Below are 18,355 nucleotides of genomic sequence, written 5' to 3' on the forward strand. Positions count from 1 at the left end.
AGGACGACAAACCCAGTGGGCTGAACGGGCCGGTTCGCTGGAGTCACAGGCTGTGGCTCAGCAACAAATAATCTGGAAATATAAAATACACATGTGATCAGTATTGATATGACGTGTGTGCTATTTGCTTTCCACAGCCAACAGGTGAAACAAAGTGCTTATGACAACTTAGCTCCGCTTCTCACCACGTCTCTTTCCAGCCTGGTGATGGATGTGCCGGTACTGGACCTGAGGCCGGTCTGGCGGAGCAGTCGCTTCTTCTGCCACTTCAGCAGCTCGTTCTGCTCTCCCTGCTGGCAGTACTGGAACAGCAGCCACACCAGCCAGCCGACATCATTCTCCACAAGCCACCTGAAGGTCTGACCGGCGTGCTTCCCGAACGTGATGACCAGCTGACCTTTCCAAAGGTCTCTGCTGTCTTGAGATCCAGCCATTTAGGGTCAACAACAGTGCTGCTGCGGGCCTCTGCCACAGACCTTGCTGCCTCTGTACAGTACAGCCTGGCCTCTCCTAGCCGGTACAAAATGATGTTGGGGTACTGGTTTAGCTGTTGATGGCTGACCAGCGATGGTTTAGTGGCCAAGCTCTTCCCGCAGACATCACAGGTAAAGGTCTCCCTGGCGTCTGCATGGATCTTCAGATGACTCGCCAGGTTGGACTTTTCACCGAATGTCTTGTCGCACACGGTGCACTGATGTGTAGGCATGTTCCATCTGGTACTGTATAACATGAATAAATGAGTAAAACTAAAAGCAGATCATTTAGATTGACAATATGTAGCCCTTTATTATACAGAAATCTGCTGTTGGTGTATTAGCCTAGGACAACAAGCTCGCCAGATTGTCAAGAGATTAACACGGTCGCCAAATTGCTTCATGTTACAATTACTCTCGCATCAGCTGTTGTCTCAACAGTCACATTTACCCATATTAACACATATCCACATCAAATTGACCAAGAAAACGTTGATTGTCGCCGAAAAGCAACAAGTTTGCAGGTATGCGACGTAGCCCTTACTATTGTAAACAGTGTCGTTAGCCGCGCCTAGCTATCGTCACAAAACACACATTAATCAGCTTATTATTTCAACAACCCTTGGGTGAATATAGTAATGCCATACACCGTTGGAAAGCTTAGATTGCCACGATTAAAACGAGACTTCCCACGGGTAATATGGTTGCTCACCGACAAAACGGCGATAGGTTGACTAAAGTCTACCCAGCAGCTAAAAACGTAACCTCTACGTCTTCCCTTTATACACAACGACCACGTTATGACACGGTCGAAATCTTTTCTCTTTCTACAAAATCGAAACAGCTTAATACAAACCGCAAAAAAAAATGTCTAATTATTAACTAGCAAACAATGCAGGGGATACAATTTACCTGAGTGAATCCTCCGTTGACTGCTTCACCGGGGAATACCACGCGCTGTAAGCTATTTTCTTTTTCAACTCGAGCTCATTGGCTGCAATAGAGTTCCGGGTGTTATAGATATATATTTATTTGTCATTGGACAGAAGTACAACGAAATTCAGTGCACTCACGTACTGGTCTAATTTAAAAAGGTAACATAATAAATAATAAAGAAAGAAAGAAAATACATTCAACATTTCGTTCACTCACTGCTTCACCTGTAGTCTCATATAAGCCTCCACTGCTCCAAACTCTATTTGTGAAACATGCAGACGGAATAGTGAGACTGCCAGCAGGCAGCAGCAAAGAGATGTAGCGACCTCGGTTTATTTCTCCAGCTTTCACAGACACACAAACACGCACACAGATTGCTTGGTCTTTTTTTTGTTTCGTCGTTGTCTGTTAAACCGCCAAGTGGAGCGACGTGTCTGGGAATCTAGCCTCTTGGTCTGAGCATGTGTGTGCATCGCTTCTCGGCCTTTTGGCTAAGATCAAGTGTAGTATCTGTTCTTATCAGTTTAATATCTGATACGTCCCCTACCCGGGGACCATATGTTAAATTGATTTTTCGAACTGGGAGATGGAAAAGGGGCTTGCTCCGTCCACTCCACGCATCGACCTGGTATTGCAGTAACTCCAGGACCGGTGCACCCCTCTCACTGTGAAAAACAAAACTAAACTCCTCCTGAGAGTACACCCGTCCGCCTGTAGACAATAAAGTGTCATTTACAATTCACAAACGCACTGTTTACAATTACTCCAACGATATTCTGTTGTAGTGATGTTATGGTTTGCGTCGAGGCATCGGGGCGTGTGTCGAGTACCTCGGCTCCTCCCCCAGCGAAGCTCCGTATCACATAGGCGAAATGACGTGGCGCGTGACGTTCGAGGCTTCATCTCGGGCTGTTCCGCGATATGGGTTCACAATTGGCACATTTCTACAAAAGAAGACCCTACCCAGTTCCAAGATCACTTTTATGGCTATGTAATTAATCACACTCGTTCTCAGACATCATGCAGTTCTATTATTACAATTATTAGTAGGCTACTGTAGTTATAAGACAATCTATTTTGCCCGGGGTGACTTAAAACCTTTGTCAAATGATTTGTTCTCTACCATGAGCTCGGGAGATATTTTTTTGAACGGCACACTCACACGTATCACTGAAATGACTTTAATTCTTAAACGTTTTGATGTTGTACGAAGCAAACATCACATCATCACAGGAAACTCTTTCTTTCATCATAATTTCATTCCTTGTCCCTAGCGTACTCATTTGAAGCTTCGAGGTCGAACCACTTTGATGGTTCACCTGGCTGCGAGGCTTTGACGTTTCATGAGGCATCATCTCGCCACCACTATTCTGTTGTTTAAGAAAGAAAAAAGGATTCTTTCTGTGGCGTGTCGATAACTCGGACCTCCAGGTTTCCTTTCGTTATGCTTCCATCACGCTGATTTCAGATTCGCCTGTCATCGTGTGACCGGTGGTCTACAGTGTTTATTAAAGTCTAGACATCTCCGAATGCTTTGCAACCGTTCTCCTGGGGAACACGCGTGGGCATCGTTCAGCCCACCTGAACGTGTACAACTCATACTTACCTGGCAAGGGAGATACCATGATCAAGAAGGTGGTTCACCCATGTAAATGAATTGACCAAAGCCATACAGAGCATGCAAGATAATAAGGCCCCAGGAGCTGATGGGTTACCCAAAGAATTTTATGTTACCTTTTGGGATATATTAAAAGACCCACTTTTAGAGATGTTTAATGAAAGTTTGCATAGTAATAATCTACCATTATCCTTAAGAACAGGTATCATCTCCTTGCTTTACAAAAAAGGAGACAAAAAAGACATTAAGAACTGGCGCCCACTTACCTTGCTTGGTGTAGACAGAAAGATCCTTGCAAAAGCCCTTTTTTTCCGCCTGCAACAAGTGTCTGGGCAGATTGTGGGGGAAGAGCAGACATGTGCAATACCTGGAAGATGCATGAGTGAAAGTCTTGCCTTAGTCAGAGATTCCTACCTCTACGCATATGACCGCAGACTGCCATTATGTATATCCGCCTTAGATTTGGAAAAAGCATTTGACAAGGTTAGCCATACCTTCCTCAGGAAAGTCCTGGTTAAACTTGGTTTTGGGCCTCAGCTTAGAGCTTGGATTGACTTGCTGTATACTGACTGCTTAAGCAAGGTTGTTATCAATGGTCACTCCACTGACACCTTTGAAGTTTGCTCAGGAGTAAGACAGGGATGCCCATTGTCTGTTATGTTGTTTATATTTGCCATGGAGCCCTTGGCTCGGGCTATAAAGGAAGACCCTTCTATTCATGGTCTCCAAGTCCCTGGAAGCGGGGGACAGGAAGCCAAGCTAGCCGTGTATATGGATGATCTAACAATATTATGCACAGACAATAAGTCAATACTCAAAGTGCTATATTGGTGTGACCAATTCTCCGCCGCCTCTAGTGCCAAACTCAATAGGTCAAAAAGTGAAATCTTGTATCTTAATTGGCCTGAACCTAATTTTAACCACGGCCTGGTCCAAAGGGATGAGAGAATTAAGATTCTTGGACTAGAGATTGGGCAAAATATGGAAAATATTAATTGGGAGAAAAAACTACCAATGATTAAAGGTAAACTGCTCCAATGGGAACAAAGAAATCTCACCTTTACGGGGAAAGTACTGGTGATCAACTCAGAAATCGTTGCTTCTCTCACTTACCTTGCCGCAACAATTCCAGCCCCCAAGCATGTAATGACAGCCCTGAGAAGATGCATTTTTCAGTTTGTGTGGGGAGCGCAGCAAGAGAGAATTAGACGAGAGATAATGTATAGACCATTGCAGAAAGGGGGTCAAAATGTCCCTGATCTAGCAAAGAAAATGGAGGCTCTATTCCTGACGCCCATATTGCAGGCAGTACTAAACGAAAATAGGAGGAGCCTATGGCCAAATTTCGCCATGTTCTGGGTAGGCCATCAAGTCCTAAGGAAAGTGGGGTTAAGACCGTGCCTAAAAAGACCTCATGCAGAGAAGAGACCTCCGCTGTATGAAAGGGTGGTGACCTTTGTAAAGTCTGGAAAGTGGCGGGATGTTGGTCGGGTAGACCGAGCCTTTGTGGAGAGTTGTTTGAGCCCCGAACGGTCAAGACTGGTTACTGTTGGCGTCCTGGCTGAAACCAGCTGCCTTAGGGTGTGGAGAAATGTCAATGCGCCTTTTTTGTTCAATGCATATAGAGAGCTCGCTTGGCAGGCAGTTCAGAGGTGTCTCCCTACATGAGACTTTCTGAAGAGACGGGGGTCATCTAAGAGTGCAAGATGTCCCAGGGTGGGGTGTGGTGGAGATGAGGATGTTTCACATTTGTTGTGGTCATGTGGGGTGGCTCGGAGGGTTTGGCGCTTATTGGGGCCATGGCTGGGTGACCTGTTTAGAGTCCCAACGGAATCAGATGTCCTGTATGGGGTTATAAAGAGTGGTGACGGTAAGGGCTGGGAAAGATGGTGGGCCTTGATTAATTGCACAAAAGAGTCGATGTGGAGGTGTCGTAACCTAATGGTGTACAAGAGCCTTTTGTTTTCAGCGGAATCAATCGTTAATTTGAGCACAACCTTGGTAAAGGATTATGTGTGGAGGGACAAGGAACGATATGGAATTGTGGTATGTAAGGAACTCTGGAAAATAGAGAACACTGAGTTATGTAGAATTTTGTGTTAACATTTGAATGCGTTGACCTTGCTGTAAAATGTAACTATTTTGCTTGTTAACCTTTGAATGTGTTTTGACCTTGAAACCATGTTGTAAAATGTAACTCTGTGCCTGACTTAAATAAACGCCTAAAAAAAAAAAAAATAATAAAAAATAATAAAAAGGTTCACCCATAGCGAGGCTCAGCCATTGCACTGAGGCTGTTGCTGACCCGTGCGAATTCCCCAAATGTGGGAATCTCGATTGCATAATTTCTGGTAGTGGGGGACTGCGTTCGCGCTCTCCCCTGATCATGTTGTTCTAAAGAAATAATAGCTATGAATGATACCACCCTGAGCACGCCCGATCTCGTCTGATCTCGGAGGCTAAGCAGGGTCCGGCCTGGTTAGTACTTGGATGGGTGACCGCCTGGGAATGGCTCATGACCCCCCAAAGTCCCTATCCCTCAACACTGGGATCGATCCAAAAGGATCGAGGATCAAAACGGACGGCTCCATCTGGTGGCCACTGGTGGGTGGTTTTATTTTCAGAAATGTCATGTGCAAGGCCTAGATTATCAAAATCCACTAGTCTGCTGGATGTTTTGTTTATTATTTTCATACTTTGAGTGGATGTAGCTGATGAGATTCATACAATCAAGTGGAAAAGTGTTAAATTGTTACATTTTTGGGCTGAATTAAGAAAAATAATAAGAGCCATTCACAGAACTCATTGTTTTGACCACACAGGGAGTGCAGCCATCACAGTGGGGGTGTATTCACACCTCTGGTTGCGGGAGTGAAGACACAAGGACTTCTAATTTCTTTGGTGTGTTTTTTCTTTCCAATACCCCACCCCTTCTGAAACCCAAGCACACTGAGACTCCAAAATACTTTTACAACTTTTATTTTTCAACCAGAATGTGTTTCATTGAAAAGGCAATCCATATAAACACAAATAAACAAGATCATTTTAGTTAAAAGCTCGCCCACCACGACTAGGTACAGATCTACAGGCGAGAACACGAGAGCATGAGACGAGAGACAAACATGTACTACCATTTGCAAACATTTAGTTAAACATGGAGCTGACAGACATACACACATCACAAGGACAGGCACATATAAATAACATTAATAATAATAAAAAACACTCAACAATTAAAGAACACACACACACACACTTGTACTTAAGATACAAATCAACAATTGGCTTGTACAGGCTAAAGTGCAATAATGAACATGATTATCCATAGACTCAGGTGACCAATCAACAAATAAAGGCTCAAGCTGTTCCTCCCTTTTGTGTTTTCTTGAGCAAACTTTTGTTAAAACTGAAGCAGACAAATACATACAAACATCACAAAGACATGAAGCTGACAAAGACAAACAACATGCATGACAAAAACACAGATTATCTGAACATGAACAACCACTAAAGGGTATGTAAACTGATTGTGTTAGATTGGAACTGATTATGGTTTAAAAGATTGGCCTCGATATTGAACATAGAGCAGAATGGATACTACAAAGTTAATTTTAACAGCAATATAAATAATAATAAATAAAAAGCGAACAAAAGAACTTCAAGTAAATCTGCAAAGTGCCTTTTTTTTGAACGATATAAATAAATAGATAGTGCTTAATGAAGCACTTTAAAAAACACACACAAAGACAAAGACAAACACACACAAACAAGCCTCTTTCTCTCTCTTACAGATGGCACAGGAACAGTGGCATCACAGAGGTAAGTTATTCACACACACACACACACACACACACACACACACACACACACATACACACACGCATTTCCAGGTATTTACACAGTCCTCCTGTCCAACTCTGCATCCACGACACTCTTAAAGTGTTCAAAGTTGTCATACACCACATTGTAAAAGCCAGGGGTAGTGGACTTCCTAGTGGATGGACAGTAGGAAAACATTTTCTGCATGCTTCCAGCCACTTTGTCCTTGAAAGGGTTGTACCTCTTCCACTGTCCACCACAGTTTGGCATGTGGCAAGCCCCACATGGCCTTGAGGACTTGTTAGGCATGAATGTCTTCACTGTTGGTGCAGGAGGGACAAGGCTCTGGCTGCAGGATGGCCCACGAAACAGGACGGAGGGGGCCTGTGGCTGTGCGGGGAGGACCAGCAGTATGGGTGCTGCCGACACAGGGGGTGGGCCGTAGGTCAACGCAGCAGGTGGCCTCGGCTGGAGGTGGGTGGGCGCAGGAGGCCTCGGCAGAATGGGGGTGAGCGCAGCAGGCTTCAGCCGGGTGGAGGACGACAAACCCAGTGGGCTGAACGGGCCGGTTCGCTGGAGTCACAGGCTCATCAACAAATAATCTGGGAATATAAAATACACATGTGATCAGTATTGATATGACGTGTGTGCTATTTGCTTTCCACAGCCAACAGGTGAAACAAAGTGCTTATGACAACTTAGCTCCGCTTCTCACCACGTCTCTTTCCAGCCTGGTGATGGATGTGCCGGTACTGGACCTGAGGCCGGTCTGGCGGAGCAGTCGCTCCTTCTGCCACTTCAGCAGCTCGTTCTGCTCTCCCTGCTGGCAGTACTGGAACAGCAGCCACACCAGCCAGCCGACATCATTCTCCACAAGCCACCTGAAGGTCTGACCGGCGTGCTTCCCGAACGTGATGACCAGCTGACCTTTCCAAAGGTCTCTGCTGTCTTGAGATCCAGCCATTTAGGGTTAACAACAGTGCTGCTGCGGGCCTCTGCCACAGACCTTGCTGCCTCTGTACAGTACAGCCTGGCCTCTCCTAGCCGGTACAAAATGATGTTGGGGTACTGGTGTAGCTGTTGATGGCTGACCAGCGATGGTTTAGTGGCCAAGCTCTTCCCGCAGACATCACAGGTAAAGGTCTCCCTGGCGTCTGCATGGATCTTCAGATGACTCGCCAGGTTGGACTTTTCACCGAATGTCTTGTCGCACACGGTGCACTGATGTGTAGGCATGTTCCATCTGGTACTGTAAAACATGAATAAATGAGTAAAACTAAAAGCAGATCATTTAGATTGACAATATGTAGCCCTTTATTATACAGAAATCTGCTGTTGGTGTATTAGCCTAGGACAACAAGCTCGCCAGATTGTCAAGAGATTAACACGGTCGCCAAATTGCTTCATGTTACAATTACTCTCGCATCAGCTGTTGTCTCAACAGTCACATTTACCCATATTAACACATATCCACATCAAATTGACCAAGAAAACGTTGATTGTCGCCGAAAAGCAACAAGTTTGCAGGTATGCGACGTAGCCCTTACTATTGTAAACAGTGTCGTTAGCCGCGCCTAGCTATCGTCACAAAACACACATTAATCAGCTTATTATTTCAACAACCCTTGGGTGAATATAGTAATGCCATACACCGTTGGAAAGCTTAGATTGCCACGATTAAAACGAGACTTCCCACGGGTAATATGGTTGCTCACCGACAAAACGGCGATAGGTTGACTAAAGTCTACCCAGCAGCTAAAAACGTAACCTCTACGTCTTCCCTTTATACACAACGACCACGTTATGACACGGTCGAAATCTTTTCTCTTTCTACAAAATCGAAACAGCTTAATACAAACCCTAAAAAAAAATGTCTAATTATTAACTAGCAAACGATGCAGGGGATACAATTTACCTGAGTGAATCCTCCGTTGACTGCTTCACCGGGGAATACCACGTGCTGTAAGCTATTTTCTTTTTCAACTCGAGCTCATTGGCTGCAATAGAGTTCCGGGTGTTATAGATATATATTTATTTGTCATTGGACAGAAGTACAACGAAATTCAGTGCACTCACGTACTGGTCTAATATAAAAAGGTAACATAATAAATAATAAATAAAGAAAGAAAATACATTCAACATTTCGTTCACTCACTGCTTCACCTGTAGTCTCATATAAGCCTCCACTGCTCCAAACTCTATTTGTGAAACATGCAGACGGAATAGTGAGACTGCCAGCAGGCAGCAGCAAAGAGATGTAGCGACCTCGGTTTATTTCTCCAGCTTTCACAGACACACAAACACGCACACAGATTGCTTGGTCTTCTTTTTGTTTCGTCGTTGTCTGTTAAACCGCCAAGTGGAGCGACGTGTCTGGGAAGCTAGCCTCTTGGTCTGAGCATGTGTGTGCATCGCTTCTCTGCCTTTTGGCTAAGAACAAGTGTAGTATCTGTTCTTATCTGTTTAATATCTGATACGTCCCCTACCCGGGGACCATATATTAAATTGATTTTTCGAACTGGGAGATGGAAAAGGGGCTTGCTCCGTCCACTCCACGCATCGACCTGGTATTGCAGTAACTCCAGGACCTGTGCACCCCTCTCTCACTGTGAAAAACAAAACTAAACTACTCCTGAGAGTACACCCGTCCGCCTGTAGACAATAGAGTGTCATTTACAATTCACAAACGCACTGTTTACAATTACTCCAACGATATTCTGTTGTAGTGATGTTATGGTTTGCGTCGAGGCATCGGGGCGTGTGTCGAGTACCTCGGCTCCTCCCCCAGCGAAGCTCCGTATCACATAGGCGAAATGACGTGGCGCGTGACGTTCGAGGCTTCATCTCGGGCTGTTCCGCGATATGGGTTCACAATTGGCACATTTCTACAAAAAGAAGACCCTACCCAGTTCCAAGATCACTTTTATGGCTATGTAATTAATCACACTCGTTCTCAGACATCATGCAGTTCTATTATTACAATTATTAGTAGGCTACTGTAGTTATAAGACAATCTATTTTGCCCGGGATGACTTAAAACCTTTGTCAAATGATTTGTTCTCTACCATGAGCTCGGGAGATATTTATGAACGGCACACTCACACGTATCACTGAAATGACTTTAATTCTTAAACGTTTTGATGTTGTACGAAGCAAACATCACATCATCACAGGAAACTCTTTCTTTCATCATAATTTCATTCCTTGTCCCTAGCGTACTCATTTGAAGCTTCGAGGTCGAACCACTTTAATGGTTCACCTGGCTGCGAGGCTTTGACGTTTCATGAGGCATCATCTCGCCACCACTATTCTGTTGTTTAAGAAAGAAAAAAGGATTCTTTCTGTGGCGTGTCGATAACTCGGACCTCCAGGTTTCCTTTCGTTATGCTTCCATCACGCTGATTTCAGATTCGCCTGTCATCGTGTGACCGGTGGTCTACAGTGTTTATTAAAGTCTAGACATCTCCGAATGCTTTGCAACCGTTCTCCTGGGGAACACGCGTGGGCATCGTTCAGCCCACCTGAAAGTGTACAACTCATACTTACCTGGCAAGGGAGATACCATGATCAAGAAGGTGGTTCACCCATAGCGAGGCTCAGCCATTGCACTGAGGCTGTTGCTGACCCGTGCGAATTCCCCAAATGTGGGAATCTCGATTGCATAATTTCTGGTAGTGGGGGACTGCGTTCGCGCTCTCCCCTGATCATGTTGTTCTAAAGAAATAATAGCTATGAATGATACCACCCTGAGCACGCCCGATCTCGTCTCATCTCGGAGGCTAAGCAGGGTCCGGCCTGGTTAGTACTTGGATGGGTGACCGCCTGGGAATGGCTCATTACCCCCCCAAAGTCCCTATCCCTCAATTCTGGGATCGATCCAAAAGGATCGAGGATCAAAACGGACGGCTCCATCTGGTGGCCAATGGTGGGTGGTTTTATTTTCAGAAATGTCATGTGCAAGGCCTAGATTATCAAAATCCACTAGTCTGCTGGATGTTTTGTTTATTATTTTCATACTTTGAGTGGATGTAGCTGATGAGATTCATACAATCAAGTGGAAAAGTGTTAAATTGTTACATTTTTGGGCTGAATTAAGAAAAATAATAAGAGCCATTCACAGAACTCATTGTTTTGACCACACAGGGAGTGCAGCCATCACAGTGGGGGTGTATTCACACCTCTGGTTGCGGGAGTGAAGACACAAGGACTTCTAATTTCTTTGGTGTGTTTTTTCTTTCCAATACCCCACCCCTTCTGAAACCCAAGCACACTGAGACTCCAAAATACTTTTACAACTTTTATTTTTCAACCAGAATGTGTTTCATTGAAAAGGCAATCCATATAAACACAAATAAACAAGATCATTTTAGTTAAAAGCTCGCCCACCACGACTAGGTACAGATCTACAGGCGAGAACACGAGAGCATGAGACGAGAGACAAACATGTACTACCATTTGCAAACATTTAGTTAAACATGGAGCTGACAGACATACACACTATCACAAGGACAGGCACATATAAATAACATTAATAATAATAAAAAACACTCAACAATTAAAGAACACACACACACACACACACACACACACACACACACACACACACACACACACACACACACACACACACACACACACACACACACACACACACACACACACACACTTGTACTTAAGATACAAATCAACAATTGGCTTGTACAGGCTAAAGTGCAATAATGAACATGATTATCCATAGACTCGGGTGACCAATCAACAAATAAAGGCTCAAGCTGTTCCTCCCTTTTGTGTTTTCTTGAGCAAACTTTTGTTAAAACTGAAGCAGACAAATACATACAAACATCACAAAGACATGAAGCTGACAAAGACAAACAACATGCATGACAAAAACACAGATTATCTGAACATGAACAACCACTAAAGGGTATGTAAACTGATTGTGTTAGATTGGAACTGATTATGGTTTAAAAGATTGGCCTCGATATTGAACATAGAGCAGAATGGATACTACAAAGTTAATTTTAACAGCAATATAAATAATAATAAATAAAAAGCGAACAAAAGAACTTCAAGTAAATCTGCAAAGTGCCTTTTTTTTGAACGATATAAATAAATAGATAGTGCTTAATGAAGCACTTTAAAAAACACACACAAAGACAAAGACAAACACACACAAACAAGCCTCTTTCTCTCTCTTACAGATGGCACAGGAACAGTGGCATCACAGAGGTAAGTTATTCACACACACACAACACACACACACACACACACACACACACACACACATACACACACGCATTTCCAGGTATTTACACAGTCCTCCTGTCCAACTCTGCATCCACGACACTCTTAAAGTGTTCAAAGTTGTCATACACCACATTGTAAAAGCCAGGGGTAGTGGACTTCCTAGTGGATGGACAGTAGGAAAACATTTTCTGCATGCTTCCAGCCACTTTGTCCTTGAAAGGGTTGTACCTCTTCCACTGTCCACCACAGTTTGGCATGTGGCAAGCCCCACATGGCCTTGAGGACTTGTTAGGCATGAATGTCTTCACTGTTGGTGCAGGAGGGACAAGGCTCTGGCTGCAGGATGGCCCACGAAACAGGACGGAGGGGGCCTGTGGCTGTGCGGGGAGGACCAGCAGTATGGGTGCTGCCGACACAGGGGGTGGGCCGTAGGTCAACGCAGCAGGTGGCCTCGGCTGGAGGTGGGTGGGCGCAGGAGGCCTCGGCAGAATGGGGGTGAGCGCAGCAGGCTTCAGCCGGGTGGAGGACGACAAACCCAGTGGGCTGAACGGGCCGGTTCGCTGGAGTCACAGGCTCATCAACAAATAATCTGGAAATATAAAATACACATGTGATCAGTATTGATATGACGTGTGTGCTATTTGCTTTCCACAGCCAACAGGTGAAACAAAGTGCTTATGACAACTTAGCTCCGCTTCTCACCACGTCTCTTTCCAGCCTGGTGATGGATGTGCCGGTACTGGACCTGAGGCCGGTCTGGCGGAGCAGTCGCTCCTTCTGCCACTTCAGCAGCTCGTTCTGCTCTCCCTGCTGGCAGTACTGGAACAGCAGCCACACCAGCCAGCCGACATCATTCTCCACAAGCCACCTGAAGGTCTGACCGGCGTGCTTCCCGAACGTGATGACCAGCTGACCTTTCCAAAGGTCTCTGCTGTCTTGAGATCCAGCCATTTAGGGTCAACAACAGTGCTGCTGCGGGCCTCTGCCACAGACCTTGCTGCCTCTGTACAGTACAGCCTGGCCTCTCCTAGCCGGTACAAAATGATGTTGGGGTACTGGTGTAGCTGTTGATGGCTGACCAGCGATGGTTTAGTGGCCAAGCTCTTCCCGCAGACATCACAGGTAAAGGTCTCCCTGGCGTCTGCATGGATCTTCAGATGACTCGCCAGGTTGGACTTTTCACCGAATGTCTTGTCGCACACGGTGCACTGATGTGTAGGCATGTTCCATCTGGTACTGTAAAACATGAATAAATGAGTAAAACTAAAAGCAGATCATTTAGATTGACAATATGTAGCCCTTTATTATACAGAAATCTGCTGTTGGTGTATTAGCCTAGGACAACAAGCTCGCCAGATTGTCAAGAGATTAACACGGTCGCCAAATTGCTTCATGTTACAATTACTCTCGCATCAGCTGTTGTCTCAACAGTCACATTTACCCATATTAACACATATCCACATCAAATTGACCAAGAAAACGTTGATTGTCGCCGAAAAGCAACAAGTTTGCAGGTATGCGACGTAGCCCTTACTATTGTAAACAGTGTCGTTAGCCGCGCCTAGCTATCGTCACAAAACACACATTAATCAGCTTATTATTTCAACAACCCTTGGGTGAATATAGTAATGCCATACACCGTTGGAAAGCTTAGATTGCCACGATTAAAACGAGACTTCCCACGGGTAATATGGTTGCTCACCGACAAAACGGCGATAGGTTGACTAAAGTCTACCCAGCAGCTAAAAACGTAACCTCTACGTCTTCCCTTTATACACAACGACCACGTTATGACACGGTCGAAATCTTTTCTCTTTCTACAAAATCGAAACAGCTTAATACAAACCGTAAAAAAAAATGTCTAATTATTAACTAGCAAACGATGCAGGGGATACAATTTACCTGAGTGAATCCTCCGTTGACTGCTTCACCGGGGAATACCACGTGCTGTAAGCTATTTTCTTTTTCAACTCGAGCTCATTGGCTGCAATAGAGTTCCGGGTGTTATAGATATATATTTATTTGTCATTGGACAGAAGTACAACGAAATTCAGTGCACTCACGTACTGGTCTAATTTAAAAAGGTAACATAATAAATAATAAAGAAAGAAAGAAAATACATTCAACATTTCGTTCACTCACTGCTTCACCTGTAGTCTCATATAAGCCTCCACTGCTCCAAACTCTATTTGTGAAACATGCAGACGGAATAGTGAGACTGCCAGCAGGCAGCAGCAAAGAGATGTAGCGACCTCGGTTTATTTCTCCAGCTTTCACAGACACACAAACACGCACACAGATTGCTTGGTCTTTTTTTGTTTCGTCGTTGTCTGTTAAACCGCCAAGTGGAGCGACGTGTCTGGGAAGCTAGCCTCTTGGTCTGAGCATGTGTGTGCATCGCTTCTCGGCCTTTTGGCTAAGATCAAGTGTAGTATCTGTTCTTATCAGTTTAATATCTGATACGTCCCCTACCCGGGGACCATATATTAAATTGATTTTTCGAACTGGGAGATGGAAAAGGGGCTTGCTCCGTCCACTCCACGCATCGACCTGGTATTGCAGTAACTCCAGGACCTGTGCACCCCTCTCTCACTGTGAAAAACAAAACTAAACTCCTCCTGAGAGTACACCCGTCCGCCTGTAGACAATAAAGTGTCATTTACAATTCACAAACGCACTGTTTACAATTACTCCAACGATATTCTGTTGTAGTGATGTTATGGTTTGCGTCGAGGCATCGGGGCGTGTGTCGAGTACCTCGGCTCCTCCCCCAGCGAAGCTCCGTATCACATAGGCGAAATGACGTGGCGCGTGACGTTCGAGGCTTCATCTCGGGCTGTTCCGCGATATGGGTTCACAATTGGCACATTTCTACAAAAAGAAGACCCTACCCAGTTCCAAGATCACTTTTATGGCTATGTAATTAATCACACTCGTTCTCAGACATCATGCAGTTCTATTATTACAATTATTAGTAGGCTACTGTAGTTATAAGACAATCTATTTTGCCCGGGATGACTTAAAACCTTTGTCAAATGATTTGTTCTCTACCATGAGCTCGGGAGATATTTATGAACGGCACACTCACACGTATCACTGAAATGACTTTAATTCTTAAACGTTTTGATGTTGTACGAAGCAAACATCACATCATCACAGGAAACTCTTTCTTTCATCATAATTTCATTCCTTGTCCCTAGCGTACTCATTTGAAGCTTCGAGGTCGAACCACTTTAATGGTTCACCTGGCTGCGAGGCTTTGACGTTTCATGAGGCATCATCTCGCCACCACTATTCTGTTGTTTAAGAAAGAAAAAAGGATTCTTTCTGTGGCGTGTCGATAACTCGGACCTCCAGGTTTCCTTTCGTTATGCTTCCATCACGCTGATTTCAGATTCGCCTGTCATCGTGTGACCGGTGGTCTACAGTGTTTATTAAAGTCTAGACATCTCCGAATGCTTTGCAACCGTTCTCCTGGGGAACACGCGTGGGCATCGTTCAGCCCACCTGAACGTGTACAACTCATACTTACCTGGCAAGGGAGATACCATGATCAAGAAGGTGGTTCACCCATAGCGAGGCTCAGCCATTGCACTGAGGCTGTTGCTGACCCGTGCGAATTCCCCAAATGTGGGAATCTCGATTGCATAATTTCTGGTAGTGGGGGACTGCGTTCGCGCTCTCCCCTGATCATGTTGTTCTAAAGAAATAATAGCTATGAATGATACCACCCTGAGCACGCCCGATCTCGTCTCATCTCGGAGGCTAAGCAGGGTCCGGCCTGGTTAGTACTTGGATGGGTGACCGCCTGGGAATGGCTCATTAACCCCCCAAAGTCCCTATCCCTCAATTCTGGGATCGATCCAAAAGGATCGAGGATCAAAACGGACGGCTCCATCTGGTGGCCAATGGTGGGTGGTTTTATTTTCAGAAATGTCATGTGCAAGGCCTAGATTATCAAAATCCACTAGTCTGCTGGATGTTTTGTTTATTATTTTCATACTTTGAGTGGATGTAGCTGATGAGATTCATACAATCAAGTGGAAAAGTGTTAAATTGTTACATTTTTGGGCTGAATTAAGAAAAATAATAAGAGCCATTCACAGAACTCATTGTTTTGACCACACAGGGAGTGCAACCATCACAGTGGGGGTGTATTCACACCTCTGGTTGCGGGAGTGAAGACACAAGGACTTCTAATTTCTTTGGTGTGTTTTTTCTTTCCAATACCCCACCCCTTCTGAAACCCAAGCACACTGAGACTCCAAAATACTTTTACAACTTTTATTTTTCAACCAGAATGTGTTTCATTGAAAAGGCAATCCATATAAACACAAATAAACAAGATCATTTTAGTTAAAAGCTTGCCCACCACGACTAGGTACAGATCTACAGGCGAGAACACGAGAGCATGAGACGAGAGACAAACATGTACTACCATTTGCAAACATTTAGTTAAACATGGAGCTGACAGACATACACTTATCACAAGGACAGGCACATATAAATAACATTAATAATAATAAAAAACACTCAACAATTAAAGAACACACACACACACACACACACACACACACACACACACACACACACACACACACACACACACACACACACACACACACACACACACACACACACACACACACACACACACTTGTACTTAAGATACAAATCAACAATTGGCTTGTACAGGCTAAAGTGCAATAATGAACATGATTATCCATAGACTCGGGTGACCAATCAACAAATAAAGGCTCAAGCTGTTCCTCCCTTTTGTGTTTTCTTGAGCAAACTTTTGTTAAAACTGAAGCAGACAAATACATACAAACATCACAAAGACATGAAGCTGACAAAGACAAACAACATGCATGACAAAAACACAGATTATCTGAACATGAACAACCACTAAAGGGTATGTAAACTGATTGTGTTAGATTGGAACTGATTATGGTTTAAAAGATTGGCCTCGATATTGAACATAGAGCAGAATGGATACTACAAAGTTAATTTTAACAGCAATATAAATAATAATAAATAAAAAGCGAACAAAAGAACTTCAAGTAAATCTGCAAAGTGCCTTTTTTTTGAACGATATAAATAAATAGATAGTGCTTAATGAAGCACTTTAAAAAACACACACAAAGACAAAGACAAACACACACAAACAAGCCTCTTTCTCTCTCTTACAGATGGCACAGGAACAGTGGCATCACAGAGGTAAGTTATTCACACACACACACACACACACACACACACACACACACACACACACACACACACACACACACATACACACACGCATTTCCAGGTATTTACACAGTCCTCCTGTCCAACTCTGCATCCACGACACTCTTAAAGTGTTCAAAGTTGTCATACACCACATTGTAAAAGCCAGGGGTAGTGGACTTCCTAGTGGATGGACAGTAGGAAAACATTTTCTGCATGCTTCCAGCCACTTTGTCCTTGAAAGGGTTGTACCTCTTCCACTGTCCACCACAGTTTGGCATGTGGCAAGCCCCACATGGCCTTGAGGACTTGTTAGGCATGAATGTCTTCACTGTTGGTGCAGGAGGGACAAGGCTCTGGCTGCAGGATGGCCCACGAAACAGGACGGAGGGGGCCTGTGGCTGTGCGGGGAGGACCAGCAGTATGGGTGCTGCCGACACAGGGGGTGGGCCGTAGGTCAACGCAGCAGGTGGCCTCGGCTGGAGGTGGGTGGGCGCAGGAGGCCTCGGCAGAATGGGGGTGAGCGCAGCAGGCTTCAGCCGGGTGGAGGACGACAAACCCAGTGGGCTGAACGGGCCGGTTCGCTGGAGTCACAGGCTCATCAACAAATAATCTGGAAATATAAAATACACATGTGATCAGTATTGATATGACGTGTGTGCTATTTGCTTTCCACAGCCAACAGGTGAAACAAAGTGCTTATGACAACTTAGCTCCGCTTCTCACCACGTCTCTTTCCAGCCTGGTGATGGATGTGCCGGTACTGGACCTGAGGCCGGTCTGGCGGAGCAGTCGCTTCTTCTGCCACTTCAGCAGCTCGTTCTGCTCTCCCTGCTGGCAGTACTGGAACAGCAGCCACACCAGCCAGCCGACATCATTCTCCACAAGCCACCTGAAGGTCTGACCGGCGTGCTTCCCGAACGTGATGACCAGCTGACCTTTCCAAAGGTCTCTGCTGTCTTGAGATCCAGCCATTTAGGGTCAACAACAGTGCTGCTGCGGGCCTCTGCCACAGACCTTGCTGCCTCTGTAC

The 18,355-nt window shown here is 44.8% G+C and overlaps 5 non-coding genes and 1 pseudogene across 5 annotated transcripts; all 6 read left to right on the forward strand.

The window, feature by feature from the left end:
• The first annotated feature begins 1,880 nt into the window (after positions 1-1,880).
• On the forward strand, positions 1,881-2,071 carry LOC130378791 (U2 spliceosomal RNA). Its single transcript, XR_008894926.1, has one exon. It is a non-coding gene; the product is annotated as a U2 spliceosomal RNA (small nuclear RNA).
• A 3,203-nt stretch (positions 2,072-5,274) lies between these two features.
• On the forward strand, positions 5,275-5,410 carry LOC130378788 (U1 spliceosomal RNA; annotated as a pseudogene).
• A 3,846-nt stretch (positions 5,411-9,256) lies between these two features.
• Positions 9,257-9,447, forward strand: LOC130378795 (U2 spliceosomal RNA). Its single transcript, XR_008894930.1, has one exon. It is a non-coding gene; the product is annotated as a U2 spliceosomal RNA (small nuclear RNA).
• A 937-nt stretch (positions 9,448-10,384) lies between these two features.
• Positions 10,385-10,549, forward strand: LOC130378780 (U1 spliceosomal RNA). The gene has a single exon (XR_008894919.1). It is a non-coding gene; the product is annotated as a U1 spliceosomal RNA (small nuclear RNA).
• A 3,940-nt stretch (positions 10,550-14,489) lies between these two features.
• LOC130378793 (U2 spliceosomal RNA) lies at positions 14,490-14,680 on the forward strand. The gene has a single exon (XR_008894928.1). It is a non-coding gene; the product is annotated as a U2 spliceosomal RNA (small nuclear RNA).
• Positions 14,681-15,617: 937 nt separating this feature from the next.
• Positions 15,618-15,782, forward strand: LOC130378781 (U1 spliceosomal RNA). Its single transcript, XR_008894920.1, has one exon. It is a non-coding gene; the product is annotated as a U1 spliceosomal RNA (small nuclear RNA).
• The last annotated feature ends 2,573 nt before the right edge of the window (positions 15,783-18,355 follow it).

The sequence above is a fragment of the Gadus chalcogrammus genome, unplaced genomic scaffold, assembly GCF_026213295.1.
Source record: "Gadus chalcogrammus isolate NIFS_2021 unplaced genomic scaffold, NIFS_Gcha_1.0 GACHA101, whole genome shotgun sequence".
Classification (NCBI taxonomy): domain Eukaryota; kingdom Metazoa; phylum Chordata; class Actinopteri; order Gadiformes; family Gadidae; genus Gadus; species Gadus chalcogrammus.